We start from the raw sequence: 11136 nt of genomic DNA, 5'->3' as shown, positions 1-11136 counted from the left end.
CTGTCTCGTGAATGCGCCCGGATGTATATTGGCAATCCTTCACCGAAGGGAGCAAGCCTGGATTTATGAGACCTCGGTGTGCACTCTGTCTTTTACTCCATTTAATGCGCTGCAATTGATTATGACCATTCAGCCATACCGCGGTTTATTCATTTGTCCGTATACCTGAACTTCGGCATGAATGAGCGCATAACAAATTAGTCGATAAGCCACGAACTGTTTTTCTCCACGTCTGATTGTAATTCTCTCTTATTCGGAGCACCGCACGGACTATATATTTCCCCACAATACGTTATCAAACCCACATCAGTCTTTAGACCTGTTTGCATGGCAGTCAGCCCGGGGTGCCCGCCGTGTCGCACCCGGCGCACATATCCAATCTAACACAAAGTGACAAGACACCTGTAACAAAGGGACTTTGCTCTCGGCTCGATCCCCTGCCTTCTGTCTCCCTCTTCATCTCCCCCCCGCTGTGAAGTGAATAAAATCCTTTGACTCGATATTGTTGCTGTAGCATTACCATACCAGCTAGGCCTTTAAGGAGGGAGTTCAAACCGCAGCGGCGAGGGGGATGGCGCTCCCTCCGCTCCCTCGCTCTCTCAATCTGTAACTGCTGATTGCAGACACAGGGTGCACTGGTGTGGAAAAATATGCGGCACAGCAAATCCTTGTTAAGACCCAACAATCTGTTAGATCTCAAGCCTGATCTGCCCCGCTCACTTCTCTGGGTGAGAGATGCAAATGATTCACTTAGCTAATTAGGCGCTGTACAAAATTGGACTTTTGTTTGTGTGGGGTTTGAGGAATGAATTGCCTCCCTACGGACGGCAGCGCAAGGGCCGGAACAGACAGTATCGAGGGTTGTCGAGGGATGGCAGCAGGGAAAACTCACTGCGTTATCGTTTTTGACAGAGCGATTCAATATTTTGGGAACCGTGCACATTCACTTATTAGCAGAGAGCTGTATGAGAATATTGACACCGCTCTCACGTTCGTACGGTTTTAGAAGCTGGTGCCAGCTGCTGATTAGCTTATCCAAGCTTAGTGTAATGGCTTTAAATGACAGGAAACAGCTAGTCTGGCTCTGTCCAAAGGCAACAAAATCTGACCTACCAGCAACAGCTCCCAAAAAACATTTTAGGTCTGGTTTGTAAAGAGGTCCATACAGTGTTAAGTGCCGAGAGAGCTTAACATCGGCTCAAAAAAATATAAAAGAAGTGATGGCTTGGGGAAGCTTACTGCAACCGGAAGTCGCTATTCCAGGTCAGCAAATGGTCCAGCACACAACCCGCAACAAATTCAATCCGAGTAAAAAAAAAAAAAAAGAAAGAAAGAAAAAAAAAAAGAAAACTTAAGTGGTGCTGGTTTTTCAGATTTTGTTTCTGGTTATAGCTACACGTCTGGCGTACAGGCATAAGTCGTCTCCAACTCTAGGCAGTCAGGCCAGTAGTTGCGTTTTCAAGAATGCCAATTTAATTTAGTCTTTGAACCAAAAGGAAACCGCTGAGATCCTTTCGAAATGTCAAAGAGCACACAAGTGACAGAGGAATCTTTAGAGCGAAGGTGCCCTGAAGTGGTCATGCTTAGTCTTGTCAGGCCTACACCAATCATAACCTGCCATTTCAGATATATTTCACTTTCGAGCCTACCTTAAGATCAGCTCACGGAACCCTGTGGGTGGTTGGCAGCGCTCGGGGCTATACACCGGCAAATAAATAATATTGCTTCTGAGACATCTACACCAACATGGGGTAAACACAGTCAGCCAATATCAGCTCCCAGCATTCAGCACACAGCCTCCTTCCAATCTCTCTGGTAAACAAATCGGGGTGGGGGCAGATTGAAAACAGCAAGCGCCCGCACCCGGATTTACATTCCAATCAAGTGATACCCATGTCAGAAAATGGCTTCATTTGCTCTACTCTGAAGCCAGCGCACACACACACACACACACACACAGACACTCCATTATTACACAAAGGTGCACACATACAAAACAAGCACAAGTGATGTGCGCAAAAACACCCCGTCATCTCTCCACACTTCTGTGTTCCCCCGCACACACACACTTGGTGATTTCTCGCCAAGTGTGAGTTGTTAGAGCGGCAGTGCAAGGTCACATCTGGTAGCAGGAGGCATTGTACGGCATCTGCGTCCTCTTCCCTTCTACCTCCCTCATCTCCCCTCTTGTTATTGAGACGAGAACAAAGACAGAGGCTACTCCTGTCACTCTCTAACCTCTTCATCTGGGCTTTTGGTTTGGAGCCTGGAGGGGAAGATGAGGAGGCATTTAAAGAGGCTCCGACAGCCCACACGTGCCTCCCCCCCCCACCCCCCCCACCCGCCGGCGCCATCCTGCCTCGCCCAGAGGTGCATCACTGTTGACCTTGTCAGGGAGCCATTGCTTCTCGGTGAGGTTTGCTCCCTGGGAAAGTCAGAAGTGCTGCTTCATTTGACGTGAGACAAGGCTCATTAAAAACCTATTTGGCTCGCCTCGTGTTTATAGTTCCCTAAGAATAATAATCCTCTCCGGTGCTAACTTTGCTTTAAATGTCACAGTGCAAATGTCAGCGGGGGGAGCTGTTCTCCCAGGGCTGCAGCTACATGCTTGATAAGACATGACCTAAAGCGAGAGTATTGGATCTTGACTGGGACCACTGAGCACGTTTCCCTAATTGAATCCGGGGCGAGAGCATCGCAAACACAACAGGAGCAACGCTTTTCTCTCAAGTTATTTATTGCCTTTAATCTGGGAGGGAGGAAAACTACAATCAGAATGACAGTGACAGGTTAGAGGCCTGCTTTAGGGCGAGGAGCAGCATCGTCAGGTCCATTGTCGGCGGGATCCAATCCGGTCTGGGAGCTCGGTCTTGGCAGCGGCGTCCGGCAGAGAAGCAGACAGGCAGCTCCACTGGCTGCAACACAAGACACGAGCGGGGAGGAGAGGCAGGACCCATGTCCTGTGTTGCAGCCGCTGGCCCAGCCAACGGGTCACCTTCAGCTTCCCCTCCGACCAACAGCTGATCCACTGCAGAGAGGAAGACAGGGAAATTGTGGGGAGGGAGCAGGAGGGAGAGAGATAAAGTCAATTACAATAGATCCTGTGTGTGAGACAGCGGGAGAAAACAAGAGGAGGAGAGTGACAGGGAGCGACGAATGAGACGGGGAGCGCAGGGGGGGGAAAATGAACGAGGGGGGGTAATAGAATGAAGGAGGATACTAATGGAGGGCGAATGAGAGCGAGGGGGAGAGCGCCAAAAGGGGCGATGCGCCGCCACAGACACCGCATTCATCACCTGGCCAATGAAAATAGCCTTTTTCACCTTGCGAAGAGAGGGGGTAGGCCTTCTCAGCTACATCTCATATCCAGCCATGCCTCCACACCCAGAGAAAAACGCTCCTCTGGCCCAAATTGCCTGACTAGAAGGTTAATGACTACTAGTGCCACGGGTCCGGAGGAGGAAAAAAGATCCCGTCTGCAATGTCCTCATATAGAAAGCCCCTCGGCAGAATCGGAGCGTGTCATTGGGAGTAAATGTAATCATTATGATAGCTGCGCGTCGCGCGCTGGAAAGAAATCAGATCTGTTTCGGGTGATTTGGCCGTAAAGAATTAGAAAATGTGCGCAAGCAAGCGGGTGTTTATGCCGGGTCTCACGGGGAAGCCGTTTGTCATCAAAGCGGCGGGAGGCATGCAATCAATTCCCCAGCCGACCCCGAAGCCTCTGTTATTCTCTCTCATTTTCTCCTCGTCTCTCTCGGGGAGTCTGCAGTGTAACAGGCATTAAAAGGTCAAAGCCGAGTGAACCCTGAGCCGCTCGTATCACAACCAAAGGTCTGAAAATGCCACGGCTTCGCGGACGCGTCCTCGTATCTGCAGACGGAGCATCAACAGCGTAAACAAGACGAAAAAATATTCAACAGACCTTTTTTTTCTTTTCTTTTTTTTTTTGCTGTGACATTCAACCCCAGATTTCTGATGCGTTTCTGTCAGATTCTTTCTCCGTTCCTTTCAAAAGATGCTTACATCAGCCCTCGCTGGTTAAAAACCAGACTTTCGCCTTTATGATGCAGTACGGTTAGGGCGATTACACGTCTCCCTCGCCTAGTTCCTTGGATGGAAATGGGTCCAACCTAGATTCGAGACTACAGGGAGATGAACTCAAGAGGACAGATGAAAGGAGCTGAAGGACGAGGCAAGCAGAAAAAAAAAAAAGAAAGTGAGGGAGAGCCGGGAGCAGAATTCAATTTATTTAACCCCCCCTTTTTTTTCTATTCTGAATAGAAAGCTTGTTCGGGAGAGACACAGGTGAGGTTTTGGATAGGATTTTTGGGTTGGCGCGAAGTCTTTAATAAAAAAAAAAGCTCTGAAGGTAACAATGTGAGATGGAATTGCACAGATATTTTATCAGAGAGGGAGAAAAAAGCGGGCTGCCGAACACTTGGGAACGATCCTTTCAAAAGTTTGCTGTCAGGAATAGCTGATCTCCCGCATCAAATGCACCAGGCAGTGCCGAGCATTGGCTGCTTTTTTGTGATCGAAGTCGCGGCGCATCCGTGCCTTCATATAGGACATTTGACAAAAATAGTGACTAATAATGGATGGCATGCGACTGGAAACCGCTCCAGGCGACTTAGAAAGAGGCCACCCAGATTCTACATTAAATTGTTTTTACGTGAACTGCCTTCCATTACCGCCGCGACAATGGGCCCTGACAGGACTGAAATGACTTTGCCAGACGAAAATGTGGCATGCACAGTGGGCAATTAATGGGACTTGTAATTGAAGTATTGATGTTCGGTAATAAGTCCCACTTATTCTCCATAATCGGGACAATGATCACACGGAGTGCGACGGATACGTGCCGCGCATCCCTCCCCCCGGAAACCCTTATCTCTCGAAAAGATCCTCCCCTATTGAAAGAGTCACACAATGGACGACCTAACAATGGCGCATTGTGCTGCTTGTAACAATGGTGTGGCTCCTCTGATCAGTGTGTGATACGGAGGCAGGTTTTAGTCGGCTGTCGGATCATAAGGAGAGGAGGCATGATTCTCACATTCTCAAGAAAATAGTTTGAGGAAAACAAAAAGAAAATCAGCACACCAGATTCCCACATTTACATAATGCCGAGAGCCCCGACTTCATCTGTAGTTTATGTTTATTAATATCACTGTTGTATAAACATGTTCGTAATGAGACAGGGGCCCAGGCCTGAGTGAAAAAGAAAAAAAAAAATGTCAGATTACTCGTGGCAGTTGCTCAAGCTGTTGGTTATCACACAAAGCAAACCCCATCACTGGGTCCATCCATAAATTAACGGCGACGGCAGTGTCAAAGTTTTGTGCACGGGCGTGAATTCATTTGCATTTGGATGCACACATGTACATTAAATGCGTCTGTACGCTTGGGGACATTGAGCCTGCAGATTGGCGCCGCAACAATCAGCGAGCTGTCTTGGATTTGAGTTAAGAGGAGGAGGAAGAAAAAAAAAAAATCTGGCAGCCACTTTGGGCACGAGGCTGTGCGCCCGTTCCTTTGCTTTATAAGCAAGGACGCGGGGAGATAACAAACAACCAGGCAACAACAGCCACGGTCATTTCCACAAGAGATTTAACACCAAAGTTTCAGACTTGTCTTTTAAAGTGACAACATGTAACTTGCTGGAGAAAGACAGTTGATGATTGAGTCTCGTACCCAGGTCCTCAAATAATTGACACTTTGGGTTGGCGCCCGACCCGAGCTACCAACCCCAAGCATCAGTTGTTGCAGTATTTATTACATGGTTTGAGGGATTCAGGCAATATAGCCTCAAGAAGCTGACAGCAAAGACAACAGCAGGCGATGGAAGGATGTGTTCACAGTGTGAAGTTTTGTGAACAAGGCGAAGACGACACAGATTCAGGCCGAGTCACGCGTTCTTGGCTCGGAGGCCGAGGATGACAGGATTTTCAGTCAAAAGAAGGGAAAAAGGGGATTGTTGTGCATTAGCTAGCCGGTTAGCTGGTGTTTAGCTAATGTGACTATATACAACGTGATGTGTCTGTGAAGATTGTGGCATCAGAATAATGAGACTTTGAGCAAATCCGCTCTTCACATGGCGCAAAATGTGTCTTTGTCATGTCAATGATTCGAGCGTCGTTTTAACAGTTCCCCCAGCAACATCTTTTAACCACCGTCTTAAAGCTAGCCGGTTAGCTAGTGTTTAGCTAACATTTGTAAACCTAAGATGTGACTATATAAAACGTGATGTCTCCGTGAAGATTGCGGCATCAGTATAATGAGACTTTGAACAAATCCACTCTTCACATGGCCCAAAATGCGTGTTTGTCATGTCAATGATTTGAGTGTTGCTTTAACAGTTCCCCAAGCAACGTCTTTTAACCACCGACTTAAAGCTACTGTTAGCATTTTAGCGTCGTCGTTTCAGCAAACATCTTGTCTGTTTTGCGGTTAGCGACCGCTTCCCTCCTCTCGACGTCGTCGCAGCGGAGCGACAGTCGGCAGACAAACAGGAGGATCCTTGTGATCCTTGTTTTGAGCAGGTAGGACAGCCTCTTTACGGAGTTCTCTGTCCTGATTGGATAAAGTGGGCAGGGATACCAGAAAATGCATTTTCTCTTTTCCTAGAGGAGAGGGTGGAGGAGAGTTGGTAGTTGGTATATAGAACTATTTAACACTGTTGTTTTTTTTTGTTGTTTTTTATTATTCATCACTTACAGCAGCTTTAACTTATTTTTCTTTTCAAAATAGACAAACCTAGCACGTAGCACATATAAGTTTAACAGGAAACGGGAAAGTTGACCAAGGCTCATCTGGATACCAAGCTTGCTTGACTATTATTAGAACCAAAAATCGGGCGGGATTGGTCAGTTCCTTCTTGTAAACACACCATGGAAAACCTGCACAGTACACCTTTAAGCCTGACATCCAACCAGCTCCTTTCTTGACAAACAGTTTGATAAATCAAATCATGCGCCTGGCTCCTTTATTGGTAGACCCAAGGTTATGCGCTCGGTATCAGTCAAACACAGCAGTTGAATTCTCCTCAGCGCCTTTATTTAAAACGAATGTGCAGCGGCTTACAAATACCCACTTTAACCGTGAAAGTTGGGTACACCTATAAAGCTTTTTTTTTTTCTTTTTTTCCCCTCCGCTTTTCAGGGCACGTCTTTGAGCACCAACCCTTTCTCATTTTATTCTGAAAAGCACATAATAGAAGGAGCTTTTACTATTCCTCGCTATTCCTCTCGTTGTTATTCTCCGGGGACACACAACCTTTTACAGAGACCTTAGCCAGTCCACCCCTCCCACTGGGTCCCCTTCCCCCTGTGCCTGTCTTGTGAAAGAGCCACTGTTCTCTCGGGGTTCTGGATGCCGGGACCGTCCCGATCCGCACAAACACTGTTTGTAGAACCAACATCTTTGTTCTCCTCAACCTGATTATGCATGGTGTGGCTAAGGAAGTCTGTACCAGCAGCTCCGGGCCCCAAGCACACGCACCAGCCATAAAAATATAGGCTAACCCTGCCTTTGCTAAGAGACGCACAAAGCTTCACATTGCCTAGAAATGGATTTCAATGCCGAGACCTGTTGAGAATTTCGCTCTAAGGCATTGGGTTTTTTTTTTTTTAAAAAAAAAGAAAAGAAAAGAAAAGAAAAAAAAACTGTGATAAAGGAGGAGTGCTAACAAGGTCGAATAACCAGATCACCTCCTTTTTGAGTTTCTGCATGTTCCTCCATCAGGAAGAACAGTGTGTGCAGGGAGTGCTTTGTTAGAAAAGCGGTGCAGGAGAGGAGGGAGAGAGATGAAGACTCCTGGCCTGTTCATGCGCGGCTTCCAGTAACAGCTGAGTGACTCAGCCCTCTTCACAAATAACCTCCACGGAGAGAGTAATTACTTCGAATGTTGAATATATAAAGTGATACTTCTTCCTGGCAGAGTTTTTTTTAAAAATTTTTTTATACATTTTTTCAAAAGCCATCTGCGGCTGGCTGCGGGCTGCGAGTGGAGTGGAAGCGGGGGTGAGCGCTTGTTGTCCTTGAGGTAGCGCGTTATGAATGAAAGACCGCGAGATGCCGCGTAAAGACAACTGCTTACCTGCGCGTAAACAAAGTTCTTCCGAGCGAAGGGATGCGGTGACCTTGGGCTTCTTCTTCTTCTTCTTCTTCTTCTTTTCTTTCTTTTCTTCTCTTACTCGGCGTTCCCGCACTTAAGCTGTCCATCCACAGGCGCGTTTAGAAGCGTGGCCGTGATAGATGCGGCGCTCGGAGGGGCCTCGCTCGCTAAATGATGCGTTTAGAAGCGCGGGTCTGGAAAATGTGGACAAATGTGCGCCTCACGGAGTTGTTTACGCTCAGAAGGACCGGTTAAAAAAAAAAAATGCAGCCAGTTACCAGGGCACCGCATTAAAAAAGACAAAAACACCATCTGACTCACTGAATGACCTTACCGCTATTAATTATGAATTCAAGTGGATAATCACATCCGTTACAGGAGAATAAAAAAACAAACAAAAATAAAAAATAAAAAATAGACTGTTAAACTCCAGGAATGTTTCCAAGCTGGAGATGTGTGAAGTCAGGGGAGCTGCGCTGAGGAGGATGACCTCAGAGACAAACGCGCGACAAATGCGGGAGAATAAGACTGATTGAAGAAGGACCCTCGAGTTCTATTAGCTGCACGACTGTGAGAAAAGCCATCACACACACACACACACACACACACACACACACACACACACACACACACACACACACACACACACACACACACCTCTGACTGTGACTGCACACACGCAGGGGGAACAGTGCATTGTGCCTTTTTTGTTTCTCCTCCTCCTCCTGAGCTTTTCTCAGCACTATCCGGTGGAAGCCGGTGTTGCGTTTCAGGAGTGATGGCCGATTCGATGGCTGCTGGGATTGGCTTTTTCCCCCCTTCCTGCAGAATGCTGACACGACACTTTGGGATGTCTCTGATTCCCACCCTCACCCCAGCCCCCGCCCCCTGTAAAGTCCCTCCATAGGTGAAAGAAGAGTCCTTGCTTGGCACCGGACCCGTCTGACTACAGCACAACGGAGACAGGTGTGGCCCTCAGTGGCTCAGTGAGATGGTGCGCTAGCAAAATCCCCACTGATGAGACTGATTCTAGGAAAAACGTTCACTAAAAAAACAAAAAAAAAAAACCCCATTCATTTAATTCTGACTGATCTTGTAGTTGACTGATCTCCACGGTCTTCCGGTTTCCTCCCCTCCAGCACAAATGACTTTTGTTTTTTTGTGTGTGTAACTGTGCAGATCAGCTGAGGAGTCTCCGGTCGTGCGTTTTGTTTTTTTGTTTTTTTGGAAGGGGGTAGGGGCTCATCGCAGCAACAAACATTCATCCGTGCCATTTTGCTGCGAGACCTGAGGATCGGGGAATAAGAAAGCATTCAGCTGAGCCTACCTTTCCACCACTGTCCTGGAGCTTCTCCTTTCTTTTCTTCTCTCTCTCTCTCTCTCTTTTCATGTCAGCAGCTCAGTGATGCGGCGGGGATGTGGTCGCACCTGGAGCACCGTGCCTGCCCTCCTGCCCGCCGCCTCTCCGTGTCCGACTCCCCCCCCCCCCCCCCTTTCGAACCGCGACTCAATTCGGTCCCCGGTAGTAGTGAGGGGGGCATATCCGTTCACCGCTCGGCTATTTCAATCCGCGGTGGAAGCGGCCGCCTGACAGCGCCTGATAAAGTGGAGATTTACTCGTGGACAAAGTGAGGAGCAATCCCTCACACTTTAGCTTACTCCATCAGTTTCTGTGCGCTCCATACTGACTGGCCCAGTGATTTAATATCTCTTCAGTGTCTGGTGGCACCCGCCCCCCGTTTTTTTTTTTCTCTCTCTCCCCTCCATGGACCGACATGCAGGTATTGAAAAGAAAGAAGTACATTTTAAAAGGACTTGAGGCTCCAAAGCACATACATATACATGTATATTTATATATAAAAAGAGAGAGTCATTGTGTTTTAACCACAGTGGGCAATAAATACGCACGAAATGATAAACTCACAGTCAAAAGGACAACACTCTATTGTTTGTATTGATTATTTCTAATGCCCTGTATACCCTGTATATTCTACTTCAATGTGCCAAGTTCCAATGGGATGAACATTATTATCATTAAAAAATAATGGCGGCATTTATTTTAGCGCAGGCTCACGTGGAACAATAATAAAGGCTGTAGTAACGCCAAATCTGACTGATTAAAATTAAGCATTTGTCATAGACGAAGGTGAGTAACATACCGTCAGACAAGGTGGTTAATTCAGGAGAGGATGTGCGTAAAACGCACCGGTCCGGCCATCAGTCCTTGGAGACGAGCGGAGCAGGGAGCTGTTATTATCGCCGGTGCTGAATGAGATCCCCTCTTGTCTCGAACAGAAAACCTCTTTGTAACTTGTGTCTTGTCATCTCGCGTCTCCGTTCCGCCGGGCGTGTGTGCGAGCGGGGTGCTTCCTTTGATTTCCGCACCCCAGAGGGCACCCACCGTTGCGCACTCAGTAGGCTCTTCCTCCCCGCAGCCGCTGCTGCCGCTGCCGCCGCCGCCGCTGCTTCAAAATATCCAATTTCACATTGTAGCTCTCTTTCTCCCAGCAGAATTCGCCCCCCTCTTTTTTTTTTTCATGCCCGATACAATAATGCCACTGCTGGACGCTGCAGGAGTTTAGTAGACTGGAGCGATACCTCGAGTCCTTGTCGGATGGCAAGGACTAATGCATGTGCTCCTGTACTCAAGGAGCCCGGGTTGTTAGTGCTCCGATATGCGCAGGATACAGCAATAATGATGTCAACATACCCCACTGTCGTCTAACATCGGTAATACTTACTGTCCAATAAGATCTGAGGAGGGATGACATCAAAGGAGATCTGCACAATAGAGCTGGGCTGCGCTGGCTGAATACCTTGACATTTTGGGATATTTCAGAAATATCCAAAAGAGCGCCCATGAGTTAATGAGTGACTATTCAACTTCGGCTGGAGGTATAATTTAAGTCTGGGAAATTATAACAAGTAGCCTATAGAATCCAGCCTGCTGCTGAACGTAACCTTTTCCCACATTCCCAAGCCAACAAAGTGTTAAAAAAAGTTTATCTTAAATCGTT

At 47.5% G+C, this 11136-nt stretch overlaps 1 long non-coding RNA gene across 1 annotated transcript; it reads right to left on the bottom strand.

Moving 5' to 3' along the window:
* Positions 1-2719: 2719 nt before the first annotated feature.
* LOC119016692 lies at positions 2720-10919 on the bottom strand. The gene is made up of 2 exons (XR_005074233.1): positions 10279-10919; positions 2720-3028 (listed from the first exon to the last, which is right to left on the bottom strand). It is a non-coding gene; the product is annotated as an uncharacterized LOC119016692 (long non-coding RNA).
* Between the last annotated feature and the right edge of the window lie 217 nt (positions 10920-11136).

The sequence above is a fragment of the Acanthopagrus latus genome, chromosome 3 (genome assembly GCF_904848185.1).
Source record: "Acanthopagrus latus isolate v.2019 chromosome 3, fAcaLat1.1, whole genome shotgun sequence".
Classification (NCBI taxonomy): Eukaryota; Metazoa; Chordata; class Actinopteri; order Spariformes; family Sparidae; genus Acanthopagrus; species Acanthopagrus latus.
Note: the sequence above shows the minus strand (reverse complement) of the source record. Positions and strands in the feature narration are given on the sequence as shown.